The 14,806-nt window shown below is 46.8% G+C and overlaps 1 long non-coding RNA gene across 1 annotated transcript; it reads right to left on the bottom strand.

Annotated features, from left to right (window-relative positions):
• Positions 1–658: 658 nt before the first annotated feature.
• On the bottom strand, positions 659–14,508 carry LOC138260749 (uncharacterized). Its single transcript, XR_011198959.1, has 3 exons — positions 14,408–14,508; positions 11,584–11,660; positions 659–725 (listed from the first exon to the last, which is right to left on the bottom strand). It is a non-coding gene; the product is annotated as an uncharacterized lncRNA (long non-coding RNA).
• Between the last annotated feature and the right edge of the window lie 298 nt (positions 14,509–14,806).

The raw sequence follows: 14,806 nt of genomic DNA, 5'->3' as shown, positions 1-14,806 counted from the left end.
TGATGAAGTTAGTTAAAGGTTCCCGCTGATTTTCTTCCCTCCACCCCAACTCTGGAGACAGTCACACACCTGCCTGAGCCACGCTCCTCCAGGAATGTGGCCAGGACTCTCAGCAGACCGGCGGTGTATTGGTTAGTGTTGCGGTCCCCTACCATCTTCCAAGTAGGCTGTACAGCATCCTCAGCTCCTTTGGGAAACTGGTCTTCGCCGGCTCACGTACCCAGGGTTGCCTCTCTGTGTGACGTAGTGTGGGTTTCTCATCTTTCCTCAAATGCTGCATGGTGTCTTCACTTCCTCCTCCTCGTGATGTGGTGGAATCTGCCTTAAACGTTTCTGGAGTTGTTGTCTTTCCACATCCACCTTTCGCCCAATCTGCTCCCTGATAAGACCCCATCCAAGAGGAGGTTCTTGGTCCTTCAGACTCAGTCAGTAAAATTTTAAAGGGCCAGTGGGTCGGATAGCCCTGTGGAGAAGGGAGATCATCAACTGTAATTTCCATGTTCATAGGGGAGGTCTCAGAAGAGAAGACTTCAGCATCACAAGGGTTTAGGCTCTTGTCCTTTTGTGGACTACTCATTCAGGTAATTTAACAGTATTTTTGATAATCTTTTCTCCTCCTTGGTTGTTAGGCTTAAGTTAGGCTTATTGGCCTTTTGGAGCCTGGTTCAAGTGGTTTGCTTTTTTTTAGAGTAGTTCAAGGAAACTTCTTTTTTCAGAGAAGGATCCTGTGTTGGTAAAGAATGTAAATGCATCAGAAAAGATTGATGACCATCAGCTAGCAAAATGTTTAAAATACTTCGATGGAATCAACTCAGACTCATGTCTATGTTTAGGCCTCACATTAATTAGAGAAATACTCCCATGTGAACCAGTCCAGTTATGGTGCGAGAAAGGGCAGGGCAAAACAAGACAAACAGAAAGATTTAAAAAATAAAAACTTACCTGACTCCCCGCCACTGCGCCACTCTTCTGGCTCCACAGCAGGCACAGGCTCCCTGCGGCCAATCCTAACACTGCTCTCATGATTCTGGCAGCATGAAAGTAGCATTAGGATTGGCCAGAGCTCCCTGGCTTGGTGCTCCCAGGCAGACTGGAAGCATGTGTCTGCTCTCTCCAACCCGGCAACACAGTGCTGGGTTTCAGAGAGCTCAGTGCGCATGTGTGTTTGGCCAGCCCGAGACGTCCTATTTTTAATGTTTTGCAGCTGCTGCTTCTGGCTGAAGGGTGACGCTCCTCCTCCAGAGAGGAGGAGCAACCGCTGGTCTAGACGGCTGTTCTTCATTGCATCCTTAGATGTTTGATTAGTGATTTCTGGGAAGTGGGCAATCTCCCAGTCAATGTTTTTGGAAATGTGCTACCCATTCTTCTGCTGATATGTTGCCATTGTTTTTGTTCTGCAGATTTCCTGTGGTGTTTGAAGTTAACTCTTAGAACCATTGAGTACCTTTGGTACTTTGTGATTTCTTTTTTATTGACTTGGCTAAGGTTTGTATGTCTCTTTTTTAGATTTTTTACATTTGATCCATCATTTTGCCCTAGGGCGAGAAGGTGCTGGATTTCGTTTTATGCTTGTCAAAACACAAATGATTGCTGTTTCTTATTTAACGTCCTTTTTGCAGAAACTTTGCATGTTAGTGGTGCTGATATTTTTAGATGAGTTTCAAACAGGAAGCCGGGTCTGTTGCTTTATTCATTCCCTATTACAGCTGCTCCAGGTTCAACTTAGTGCTCTGGAGATCTACTAATGAAGTTTGATAGTTAATCCTTGTATCCCATCATAGCTTGGTTTTGTTTGTTTCATATTCTTAATTCTGACTTGCATGGTTTGTGAGCTGTATCTTTTATATTAAGTAAGAGGTTCAGAACTAGGGCAATATGATCCCTCTTTTGGTGCTATGGAATCATAATTTCCTTGAGGCATTTGTCATATTGAACATGCACAAAGATGTCGTTGAATATGGACAGAGCCCCAAGTGAAAAAGAAGGTTGGAGTTAATGGGTGATTACCGACATGGAGTTCAACATCCCAACTAACTTATTCACAGAAAGAATTTGTTCCAGGATTGTACCTTTTTTGTCTTTACTTTGATACCCATGTGAAAGTACTCCCCATTCTTTCTGAATGTTGTGATAATCGTTACTGTTAAAAGTTTTAGATTGAAATCTCCACATATAGTAATGATGCCATTTTCACAATTATTGCTGTAGCTTTTTAAGGCCCTATGTAATGAATCAAGCTTTGTGCCAAACTGCTGGTGTTAGTGGAGACATAGCCCTTATTACAACATTGGCGGTAAATGCCACCTACTGCCGTGCTGACGGCCGCGTGACCGCGGCAGTATACCACTACAGGTATTATGACCCACACAGGGAAATCCGCCACTATACAGACACCCACACAAGTCCGCCAGACCAAAGGTCAGTGATAAACTGGCGGTACCAAAACCCACACCGTTACGCAAAAAGGAATACGCCCACAGTATCAGGACCCACGAATTACCGCAGCGGTCTTTCAACCGCTGTAAACCATTGGCAGGACACACTGCCGCGCTCAAAATACACACACACTTAAAAAACGATACCAAATTGGACAATTCAAACTACACACACCTGACACACATACACACACCACACCCACACACCCACATCACTATAAAACACACATCCACATTACCCAAAACCCTTTAACATAAAAAAAAGATAGATAACAGAGAGCGAGAGAAGCCAGGAGCACCCACTCAATCTGAGCCACAGAACACCATCACCCATACACCATCCATGCACCTCACAGCACACACCACAACACATCACCCTACACATCCTCACACATACCACTCACACCACATCCATGGCACCCCAAAGACACTCCAGGTTTTCAGAGGAGGAGCTAAGGGTCATGGTGGAGCAAATCATCCGGGTAGAGCCACAGCTATTCGGATCACAGGTGCAGCAGACGTCCATTGCGAGGAAGATGGAGCTAGGGCGGAGAGTCGTGGACAGGGTCAAAGCCATGAGACAGCACCCCACAACAAGGGATGAGAACAGGAAGAGGTGGAACGACCTACTGAGGAAGGTGCGTTCCGTGGTTGCAAGACACCAGGTAGCCGTACAGAGGACTGGCGGTGGACACCCATCTCCTCCCCCACAACTAATAACATGGGAGGAGCAAGTCTTGGCAATAATGCATCCTGAGGGCCTCGCAGGAATAGCGTAAGTCAAATCTTAACTACTATATCCCCCACTCTACCTGCATGCCATCACAAACTCCTACCCCTACCCTCACCCCCATCACTCCACCACCTCACATATACCCCAATATCATAACCCACTCATCCCAATACCAAGCCCTGCAAGCAACACCTATGCATGGACACCCATCACAGACCTGCATGGACACCCATCACTAAAGCATGCCCATTAGAAAGAATCACCTAGCCCACAAAATCACCATGCACACAAGGCAAAGCTGACAGGGCAATCACAACCATACAGGGAAACACACCCATGCACAAGATGGCACATGCAGATACAACAACACTGCATTTACATCCCCACAGGACCCCCACTCAACGTCACCGGAGAGGAGGTGCCACCAACATCCAGTCCCCCCACAGAAGAGGCCCACAATGATGACAGAACCTCTGAATGCCAGGATCACGATAACCAACCTGGCCCATCAGGGACCTCTGGAAAGTCGGGTACCCTGCCACAGTCCCATACCACTATAGACCCTCCCCCCTCAGGAAACCCCAGCACAGCACCCACCCAGCGGGCCCATACCACTGTTCCCAGGACACGTCAATCAGCAGTGTGTCCACCACTCAAGCAAATCCACACCATCCTGGTCACCATTGCAGGGGTGCTGGCTGACACGGCCAACACCATGAGAGAAGCAGTGGCACACCAACGGGCCCGTGACACTAGCCACACCGAAAACAGCCCTCCACCTCTGCCGGCGCTAGTGGACAGGAGGCGCCACCACTGGAACAACAGGCCACCAGCACCCCACCCCCTGCAGATGGAGAACCACCCTGCAAACGGTCCCTGCGATCAAGGCAGAAGCCAGAGAACATTGCCTAGACCCCCGCCAGGAAATTAGACTCACCTGATTGTGACCCTTGTGTCCCACTCTGTTACCCTGTCCACCTTGAACTGCCATTGCTCCCCTTCCTATGCCCCATTGGACAATGCACCTGTGATACAAAGAGACTGGACTCTAACTGGACATTCCTCCACCATCACCCCAGCCTATTGCACATCCCTCTCAACCGCTTAGTACTAAAATAAACCCCCCTTGGAACAAATACAAGTCTAGATTCTGTCAATTGATTGAAATATGTATTAGTTCAACAATCTGTAAACATTGCAATTCATATGTATATGTACAGTTATATATACATTGGTATGGTCTATAGTGGCCAGCAGTAAACACACCAGGAGCCAGAGTGGGGCACCGAGATCTCAAAATAGAGATGCCAAAGGGACAGTAAGTGGCCAGAGACACAGGGAACTCAAGCTGTCATGTCCAATGTCCAACACAAAACTGCAATGTAAAGTGAAGTTACAGTGTCTTACCTGTGTGTCACTGGAAGTGCTGCTGTATGAGAGAACTTCTGTTGTCCAGATCTTCATCCTTTGCCTCCTCTTCCTAACTGTCCACAGGCTCCACCGCTGCCACAAGACCATCTCCAGGCTCATCCTCCTGCAGAAAAGGCACCTGGTGTCTCAAGGCCAGGTTGTGCAACATGCAACGATGATCTGGCACACCTTCTTGGGTGAGTAATACAGGGATCCACCAGTCAGATGGAGGCACCTGAACCTGGCCTTCAGGAGGCCAAAGGTTCTTTCAATTATCCTCCTTGTTAGCCCATGTGCCTCATTGTAGTGTTCCTCTGCCCTTGTCCTGGCATTCCTCACTGGGGTCAGTAGCCATGAGAGGTTGGGGTAACCAGAGTCACCTGCAAATATCGAGGGATACCTGTTAGCCCCACACTCACCCTTAGGGACAACCCCTTACACATTCACCAACATATACTGGGTGGGGACCTTGGGCTCACCTATTAGCCACACCCGGTGCCTCTGGAGTTGAGCCATCACATATGGGATGCTACTATTCCTCAAGATAAAGGTGTCATGCACAGAGCCAGGATACTTGACATTCACATGGGAGATGTACTGGTCCGCCATACACACCATCTGCACATTCAGAGAGTGATAGCTTTTTCTATTCCTGAACACTTGTTCATTTCTCCAGGGGGGGGAAAATGCTGCATGGGTACCATCAATGGCACCAATGATATTGGGGATATACCCCAGGACATAAAAGTTAGCCTTCACTGTGGCCAAATCACCCACCTGGGGGAATACGATGTAGCTGCACATGTGTTTCAGCAGGGCAGACAACACTCTGGTCAACACGTTGAAGAACATTGGCTGAGACATCCCTGATGCCATGGCCACTGTTGTTTGGAAGGAACCACTTGCCAGGAAATGGAGCACTGACAGGACCTGCACTAGAGGGGGGATACCTGTGGGCTGGCGGATAGCTGAAATCAGGTCTGGCTCCAATTGGGCACACAGTTCTTGGATTGTGGCCCTATCAAGTCTGTAGGTTAGGATAATGTGTCTGTCCTCCATTGTCGCCAGGTCCACCAGGGGTCTGTAAACTGGAGGATGTCTCCATCTCATATTCATCCTCAGCGTTTGAAGTCTAGGGAGGAAAACGGTGAGCAGAGGGTCATATTCACACATCTATTGAAATAATGATGCATCTCTTCATTTACAGAACCACTATGTGAATCTGAGAGTCAGTTGATGTGCCAATGTCTGCTGTGATGCAGTTAGGTACCATACCCTGTGCCCCCCTGAAATGGCGGCTGCCTGACGTGTGAGGAGTGACAAGTGGAAATGAGGTAATTCCGCTGGCGTTGTGTGCTGTTGCGGTCTACGACCGCCGCACAACTTTGCATTGGTTAACATTAGGGCCTATGGGTTCCAGGAGCCAATGGCGATGTGCACCGGCGGTGACGGTACGCACCGCCGCAGACATGACTGCCATTTTCTATCTATTCACTCACTTGCTACCTGACCTTCAACAGGAGAGGACCTACACTGCAAGTGCTGCTGTGACCTGTGTCTGGAAGCGAAAATGGCTCATGTGTCTGGGGAAAGGGCCACTGCCTTCACTTAGGAGAAGTTGGAGAGGCTGGTGGATGGGGACCTACCCCAGTACACTTTACTCTATGGTCCTCCAGACAAACAGGTGAGTACACTGAGAGCATGATGAGTGGACCATAACTGTATGGACTGCTGTGTGTGTAAGCCACATGTATCGGGGGCTGAGGTGTCCTGGGCAGAATGCTGCATGTATGGTGGTCAATGTATGTGCGTAAGGGGATGGGAGGGATATGGTGGGCCATGAGTATGACAGTCCGGATGGTATGACTAATCCCTTTTCTGCTGTATTTTTCCTGCAGGTCAGCGCCCATCAGAAAAAAGGTATTTTGTGTGCCATCGCTAAGGAGGTGTGGACCCTGAGGGTCTTTGACAGGCGGAGCACCCACTGCTGCAAACAGTGGGAGGACCTGCGCCGCTGGGCAAGGAAGACGGCAGATGCCCAGCTGGGGCTGGCCTCCCAACGAGGAAGGGGTGCCCGTCGTACCTTGACCCCCCTGATGTTCCGCATCCTGGCGGTGGCCTATCCGGAGTTGGATGGGCGCTTGAGAGCATCACAGCAGCCACAAGGGGGTGAGTACGAATTCAGAATCATGACTTTGCACACGTTAAGGTTTTACCTGGGTGGGATGTGGACTATGGGTACCCCTAGGCCAGGGCGAACTTGGCAGGGTAGGTCCCTTTTTGGGCAGGCTCTGAAGCACTCCAACCCCAATGGTGTTAGTGGGCATCTCCTACTGGTCAGGGCCCTGTTTGTTTCAGGTATGAAGCTGATGGCGTTATGCTATGTACCCCATGGGCTGGTGACTCTCTTTGTAACTGGTAGTGCATGGCCTAGTGCATAGGGCTGCTCCCTGTGTTTTGTGTACGGTAGTGTTGTTGCTGGCATTGACCAAGTGTATTCTCTGTCTCCCCCCCCCCCCTTTTTGTTTTGTCACCCTGTCCTTGTGTGCATTAGCATCATCTGGCGGAGGACCAGAGGCATCGGCGACGGAGGGAGCTGCATCCAACATGGGCCTGGAGGCCGAATCCACCGACGGTGAGGGCATCAGTGGGACGGAGGGTGAGGGGAGCACCACGACAGGGACAGGCGGGGACACTACAGACAGGGACTCCTCTTCCGATGAAAGCTCCCTGGCAGTTGCGGACACCTCTGTGCCCACCCCAACAACAGGTACAGCCGCCACCCCCCCCACCAGCACCGCCCTCCCAGCAGCCCCTCAGCATGTTTCCGTGCCCGCTCACCCAGGAGGGTGAGCATCTCCTTCGCCCCAGGCACCTCAGGCCCTGCCCCAGTCAGCCCTGCTGCCCTCAGTGAGGAGGCTATTGACCTCCTGAGATCCCTCACTGTTGGGCAGTCAACCATTCTGAATGCCATCCAGGGTGTCAAGAGGCATTTGCAGCAAACAAATGCATTCCTGGAGGGCATTCGTTCTGGCGTGGCGGCCCAACAGAGAGCATTTCAGGCTCTGGCTTCCACATTGATGGCAGCCATTGTCCCTCTATCCAGCCTCCCCCCTCCAACTTCCCCTACCCAGTCCCAATCCCCTCAACCCCAGCCTATCCCAAGCACACCTTCAGACTAGCATTCACCCAAATCGACACACAGAAGTGGCTCAGTCAAACACAAGCACCACACTTCATCTCACAGGCACTCACACAAGCACCATCCCCATGCAGACACAACAACATCCACTGCCTCCACTGTGTCCCCCTCCTCCTCCGCTTTAGCACCGACCGCCAGGGTTGTAATCAGGGCCATAGTTTTTATAGAAAATTATGTCTAGGTCTGAGAAGGTCTTTACCACAGCTGCTTGGGTGAAGTTTAAGGTGAATTCCCCTGGGTATGTATTTTCTTCAAATGGACTACCTCAACTGATCTGGAGTCCTGCTAAATTCTTCCAATTTCTGTTTGAAATGTATTGTAAAGTGTGGTTTATGAAGCCCTGTGGTTCCCAGGAAGTCACAAACCATGTTTCTTGTAAAGCCATAATTGAGTGGGTAGTTAGAAAAGGAATACAATCTAGATCTAGTTTACTTCAGATACCCACACTGTTCAGGAATCATGATTTTGAAGCTATTCATTTTTTCCCAAAAGTTTGCTCCTGATGAAAGTAGTCAGGAGGGTGCATTTCCTTAGTGTTTCTGGTGGTCTCTGGGATTTATATGGTTGCTTAGTCTGGACTGCAAAGATTTGTTGGTTGCTGTAATTAGTGGGACTGGGAGTCAGCTTTTTCTTTATCTTCTAGCCAAAACTTCATCAATAAGAGTGTATCTTGGGTCCATGGTTCACCTATATGTTGGTACAAAATTTGTTGATTATATTATATTTTTTCTCATCTCTTTGACTCTTGGTCTTTCTGTTGTTGTTTCTGAATTCAACAGTTTCGGCCATGTCTAGGTTTGGTAGGACGTAGCTGTCGCCTCAGTTTTGCGTCACACTTTGTCTTTCAGAGACAGAGCATGCTCCTCTTCACTCATTTCTGATATATGATGACATTGGAATCCACTGCCTCTGAGTGGTGGAATCGAAAGCACTGTTAAACAATTTTGGGATTCTATAAATTGGCTCTCGTAGCTTACTTCCTTGGGGTAATCATGCTTGCTTACGTTTCCATGAGGTGGAACTGGGGCATGCTTCAATCCTGCCGAGATCCCTTCTTTCGTAGGACCAATAATATTTATTACTGATAACTGTGTCCTCTTCATATAGCTAATAAGGGTAACTGAGTTCGTGCCTAGTAGGAGACAGTTTTTTTTTCCAGCTGCATTCTGGTACATGTATTCTTTTCACCAAGTTTAAGTCAACTCTGTGCTTTTAACTGTTGTGCTCCATACTCTATTATAAGCTAAATTGGGTTTTTGTACTTCGAGGAACGGCAGTTGTTGCAGGTTGATAAGAAAGAACTTTTTTGCACTGATGAGGCTTATGGGTTGGGCCATGTTTTCTATGCTCCTTGGATGGGAGAGTTCATCCCAGTTAATGACAAGTTTGTAACTGTTTGAGTCCATGTCTTCTGACAATGAGTCCTCACAATTTCCAACTTCTTCTACTTGCATTGTATGTAATGTGGTTTCTGTATCATTGTTGTCCAGATGTGAGATAGGCATCTTCTTTCTAATTTCTCCTTTCTTTCTGCTTGAATGATTTCTGCTTTATCATAACTGTCTGAGAAAGGTGTTTTCTTGGTACGTTCTTCTTGGTCACTCTTGTTGAGTTGTAACTCATTTGTGTTTTTGTTTTTTCTTAGTTTACCTGATGTTTTCTTGTGTACTCGTCGGAGAATATCTGTCACCTCATTTTCTTTACCCAATGATTTTGCATTCTTCCGAAAGAACGGATTAGCTTTTAAACTTTGCTTTTTGTATGTGGTTTTGTATCTTCCTTCAAATCGTGTACCCATATTTCAAAATTTGAAAGTAACCTTTATTTTTGGTGATGTTTCCTTTTATTCTGTGTCACTCTGATGTCACTTCAGTTAACGAAGTTGTACTTTGCTACTTCCCAGTTATGTTTTGCTTGGGAAGTTCTTTGATAGTTGAAACGTTTTGTTTCTCATAACATGCGATGCCTGTGTCCTGGTGAAGACTCAGATGTGCACTCGGCACAGCAATATGCTTGTCACTGATGCCCTCAAAGCAATTTGTCTTGCGTCCTGAGTCCAGTACCATGTATTGTTTCATTTCGGTGACCTTTCTCCCACCAATGTACCTGTCACTTTGTTCTCTGCTAACAACACACCATCTGAAGTCACTTGTTGATTTTTGGAAGTCAGACTCGATTGCCTTCTATCCCGATATCCCTCCGATGGTCTGGTGATGACTCGGCTTGTCTATTGTTCTTTCTGCATCCCCCTCAGTGATGTAGATTTGTATTTGTCTACTGCAAAGTCTATTTCTTTGCAAGCTTCAGATTGTGATCCCAAACCAGACATATCCTGGCAGCTTGGAATTGTTGTTTTATGATAGCTCAGAGTCCCAAGGTTGAGGGATGATCTCAATGTGGAGTCTGTATGGCTTAGGCTTTCCTCCCTCTGCTGATATTTGTAGGCTTCTAGTCTCTTTTACCTTCTTTTTAAGCTGATCTTCAATATATACAGTTGTTCAGTTGTTTGTTAGACGATGGAGTGTGTACTATTGTGGAAGTCATCCACTGGATCAATTTTATTTCTTTGCTTCAGACTTCTGTAGTGTATTTCTTCTTGGTGGGGTGTCCTGTCTACTACTGTATTAGTTCTGGTAAGCCCCTGTGCTTTGTGGGCCACTGATTTTACAGACAGCCTATTGCTCTTTTCCACATTACTCCTAAGTCTTAGGCTGCTAACGAGATCCATAATTTCTTCTGTCAGCCGTGTGTTGCAACAGAAAAAGGGTTCCTGTGGTCATGAAACTCTGTCTTGTCTGCTTGAGTTTACAGTTGATATGCCAGCTCTTGTGCAATGCATCCTCCCAGAAATGGATAAAGTGGGTGTGCTGACATCCGTTTCCTCCATCTGTTCCAGAGAACAACTGTCTCTCTTTTTGTCTCAAAACTGGAGTAAGCTTAGACAGGGGTATCTTCCCTGTGTGTGCCTCTCAGGCTACTGGCTGTGTTTTCTGGCAATCTGGGACACTCTGCCACTCCGAGGACATGCCATTACAACACAAAAAAACACCTACCTGAAAGCTTCTGCAGGGCTTCTCCAACGGAGGCCTTATTCACACAGTAGGGACATAGAAAAACAAAGAGGGCAGGGTCAAAGAAGTTCAGAAATAAAGAAAAGGCAACTGCAGGAAAGAGGGGCGGAAACAGAAGCAGGGACAGACATCAGCAATAACAAGCATTGACAAAGCCAGCAGGTTTTGCATATGTGCGCTCTATTGACTTTTCTTTTTTACATGACAAGGACAGTGGGAGGAGGGAAGTGGGGGCTTGGGGATAAGGAACAATGACAGTAGGAAGAGCAACATGAGGGATTAGTAACAGCAGGAGGAGGGCAGGGGAGGGAGACAGAATGCATGTTAAAAAGTGAAAGTGAAGGAGCCTGCGGCCAGTGGAAAGACACTGGCCACAGACAGGAAGCTGTACTTGGTCAATTCTCCACAGCAAGTACACACACAAAGCCCCAGGAGGAAGCTGAAGAAGAGGCTCTGTCCAATAAGAATCATGGAAACAAGAGTGACGTGGGAGCCAACAATGGTGCGTAATGGTAAGTAATAGGTAGGCTCAAAGCCCATTTTTTTTGTTTAGAAGAGATTTTGGAAGCTTAATGCAAACCAAACACTATTCAAGTTTCTAATGCTGTGTTGGATGTTCTTTTGAGAATAGAATTAACCCAGGAGATTTTTAACAAATCAGGGATTCCCTTTATGTCTCTCTTGATGGCTCAGATATGTTCCCAATTAGAGATAAGACAAATTTATACTTACCAACCCAAAACAGATGGTTTGGTTTAGCACTATAATTCCCTTTTGAGGTGGGCTCACAAAACTGGTGGGTCTTGAATCTAGGGATTAGAATCAAATGTTATCTCTTGTCTTGTTTGATATTCAGTGTCCAGAGTAGAAACAACAGGTCATTCCCCATTCAAATTACTTTTGAACAAAAACCCAGCACTCTGGTAGGTATGACACCTGAGGTTTGGAGAGTGAACCAAATACCACTAAACCCCTCCTGGAGTATGTTCAATTAGGAGCCACATGGTGGAAAATGGGAAAACTGGTACAGAAGAATGTATAAGAACACCAGTAGGAACAGAAAACTCTCTATAACAGAAATGTGAAACTAAGGGTCTTTCAACAAAGGAATCTAGTGTTATCACTTCTATCTACTTCTGAGAATAAGACAAGGGCCTCATCAGATCCTGGATAAAATAACCCAAGTCGCTTATTGGCTAGAATTGGGAGGGGAAACATAAGGAAACCCTAATAATCTTATCAATATTATATTTTTTTTAAATGGGAAGGCCATAACCGAACAGTATCAACAAGAAATTTTCTTTGCCAAACCACCCCAGAAATAACTTGCACTGATGAACAGCCAGACTAGGGAAAAAAGAAAGAGCTGCTCGGAGCTTTAGACAGTTTCCCTGACATTTTTTCATGACCCATGGCCACATGAATGTCATTCAATATCACATAGCTACATAATCCGGTAAAGTGGTTAAGCTAAAGCCTTATAGAATACCTGAGGCAAGCCACTATAGACAAACTGGTAAAGGCCAAGTTAGAGTTAGGAGTCATTTATGCCTCTAATAGCAGTAGGAATTCTACAATGGTACTAGTCCCCAAAGTGAACGGTTCCATTCAATTTTGCATAGATTTTGGGCTGATGAACAAAATATCAAAATTTGATACATGCCATTTACCAAGGATAGATGAAATGGTAGAGAAGTTTGGCAGGGCCTAGTTCATGAACACTCTTGGCCTCTGTAAGGGTTACTAGCAAATGCCTTTTAATGGATAAGCAGAAGACCAACGTTTTGATTCCCATTCGTTATATCAGTTTACTGTCCTTCCATTTGGCCTTCATGGTGCTCCAGCCATGATTCAAAGAATGTGGTAGCCTTACCACAAAGTAAGGTGCACCTTATATCAATGATATTATAATCTATATTTCACATGGAACAAACATTTACGCCACATACTAGCAGTCCTCAGTGCTCTCAATCAAGGGGGACTGAAAGTAAATCCAAAAAAATTAAGTTGTCACGTAACAGGTATAATACTTAAGGTGCCTGTCAGAAAAGGGGCTCCTATAACCCCCAAAAGGAAAAAGTGGTGTTTATCAAAAGTGCTCTCTTCCCATGTACTAGAAGGTGTCTCTTGGCCTGTTTGGGTGTCATTGGATATTATTGCCGATTTATTCCCTGTTTTTCCCAGTGCCCGACACATCTTAAAGATTTGATTAAAAAGAACTATAATAGCAATAAACTTTTAAGACAACTTAATCCCAAAGATTGCCAGGCTTTCAACTTCTTGAAGAAATTAATTTCTTCTAGTCAAGACTGAAACACTCAAATTTTGCAAAACCTTTCATACTCCAGAAAGATGCAAATGGAGTAGAGTTAGGGGCTGTATTACCCCACAAAGATCAGGAAGGAACGTCCTGCAGGGCTTCACTAATGCAAGTTGACATGCACAATAAGAACCTAGAGAAAGAAAGAAGACAGGGTTAAAGGAGTTAAGAATCAAAGAAAGGAGAAGCACAGGAAGGTGGGTGGGGTGAACAAAAGGAATGAAAGACATCAACAATAAAAATAGACTGCAATCTCGAACAGTGGGAGAAATAGAAGGAGGGGAGAAGCCTCATGTGATGGAATACAGGGGAAAACTTGAGGAAAGGAGAGGAAGACGAAAGCGGGGTGGTAATTTTTTCCCTGAGTATTTGCAGGAATCGGGAATGCGCCTCAGCTCCATAAAGGTGAGGCCAGTAGTCATGCTTCCCAATTCCTGACTCCGACACGCACAGCGAAGCAGGACTGCAACCCCATAAGAGGTGCTGAGAATCACTTCCAACCAGGTACATTCGGCACTGGCAGCCTGTACTTGCAGCCCCCTTCAGGCATCGATGAGCGCCGCCTGCAATCAAAGACCTGACACCGCCACAAATAGCGGATCAGTGCTCCGGACACACACTCGGCTGCCGAGAATACCCAACCTGGGGAGCAGGTTGATCAGTACGGGGCGGGGCAGGGAAACGGAATACCACAGAGTGAGCAGAACGGGCAGAGAGGGCAGAAAATCGAGAACTGAGCATTGAGCTTTGACTAGTACGGCGCCGGGAGCCCGTCGTAGTATTTTGGCTGGCACCCATTTGCCAGTTTGTCAGCTGTTACCTACGGTTGCTGCCTGAATTGCCCACACTCCCGCACTGCCCCCCTGTTGCCTTGCCATGTGACGGAACCACCACCCTTGGCTGCCCTTCTGCCCTTGCTTAGCTTTCCCGTAACTCTGTTTTAATCTGCTTGCCCCTACGTACGGTGCCTTCCGGACTCTACCCGGTAGTACGGAGCTGCAAGGAAAGACACAAGGATAATGGCGTTCTGCTTTTCCTCCTCTCTACTGCGGCTTATATTGGAGACAACAATTGTTTCAGAGGAAGGTCTGAAAAGGAATCTGTAGCAAAACATATCTCTGCTTTACCACTGCAGCAGTTCTAAATAAACAAGGCAGTAGAGAGAGAAGTGGTACAAGCGGCTAGTCCTGTCTGTCCCCCCAAGGGGCACCGATTGAGCCGCACCAGCCACCTCACCTCCACACACTCCACTCAGCCACTACTCTCAGGGGCCAGGTTTGCGCCTCTGGCTGGCACTCCCGCAGACCGTCTTCTAGCCATCACAAGTTCCCCGTAGCTTGTTTTCATCTGGACTCAGTGCTTAAAATGGAAAATAAAGGTGCAGGGGGTAAGCGAGTATACACTCGCTAAAGCGGAACAGTGAGGCCAGCGTGAAGGGAAACCACATTTCCGGTGCAAGAAGTGCTTCTGAAATCTACCTCAGATAAATTTTTACTTGTGTGTATGTCTGGCACATTGATCATAGCGATTTAAAAAAAGATTTAAATAACTAAGGCGCAAACTTAACTTAAACTAGAGTCAAGAAACACTTAAAGGTCTCTCTCCCATTGCTAGTGCCTGGACCGGAAGCGCCAC

This window comes from Pleurodeles waltl, chromosome 10, assembly GCF_031143425.1.
Source record: "Pleurodeles waltl isolate 20211129_DDA chromosome 10, aPleWal1.hap1.20221129, whole genome shotgun sequence".
NCBI classification, from domain to species: domain Eukaryota; kingdom Metazoa; phylum Chordata; class Amphibia; order Caudata; family Salamandridae; genus Pleurodeles; species Pleurodeles waltl.
The sequence above is the reverse complement of the archived record's forward strand: the minus strand, read 5'-3'. Positions and strand labels throughout refer to the sequence as shown.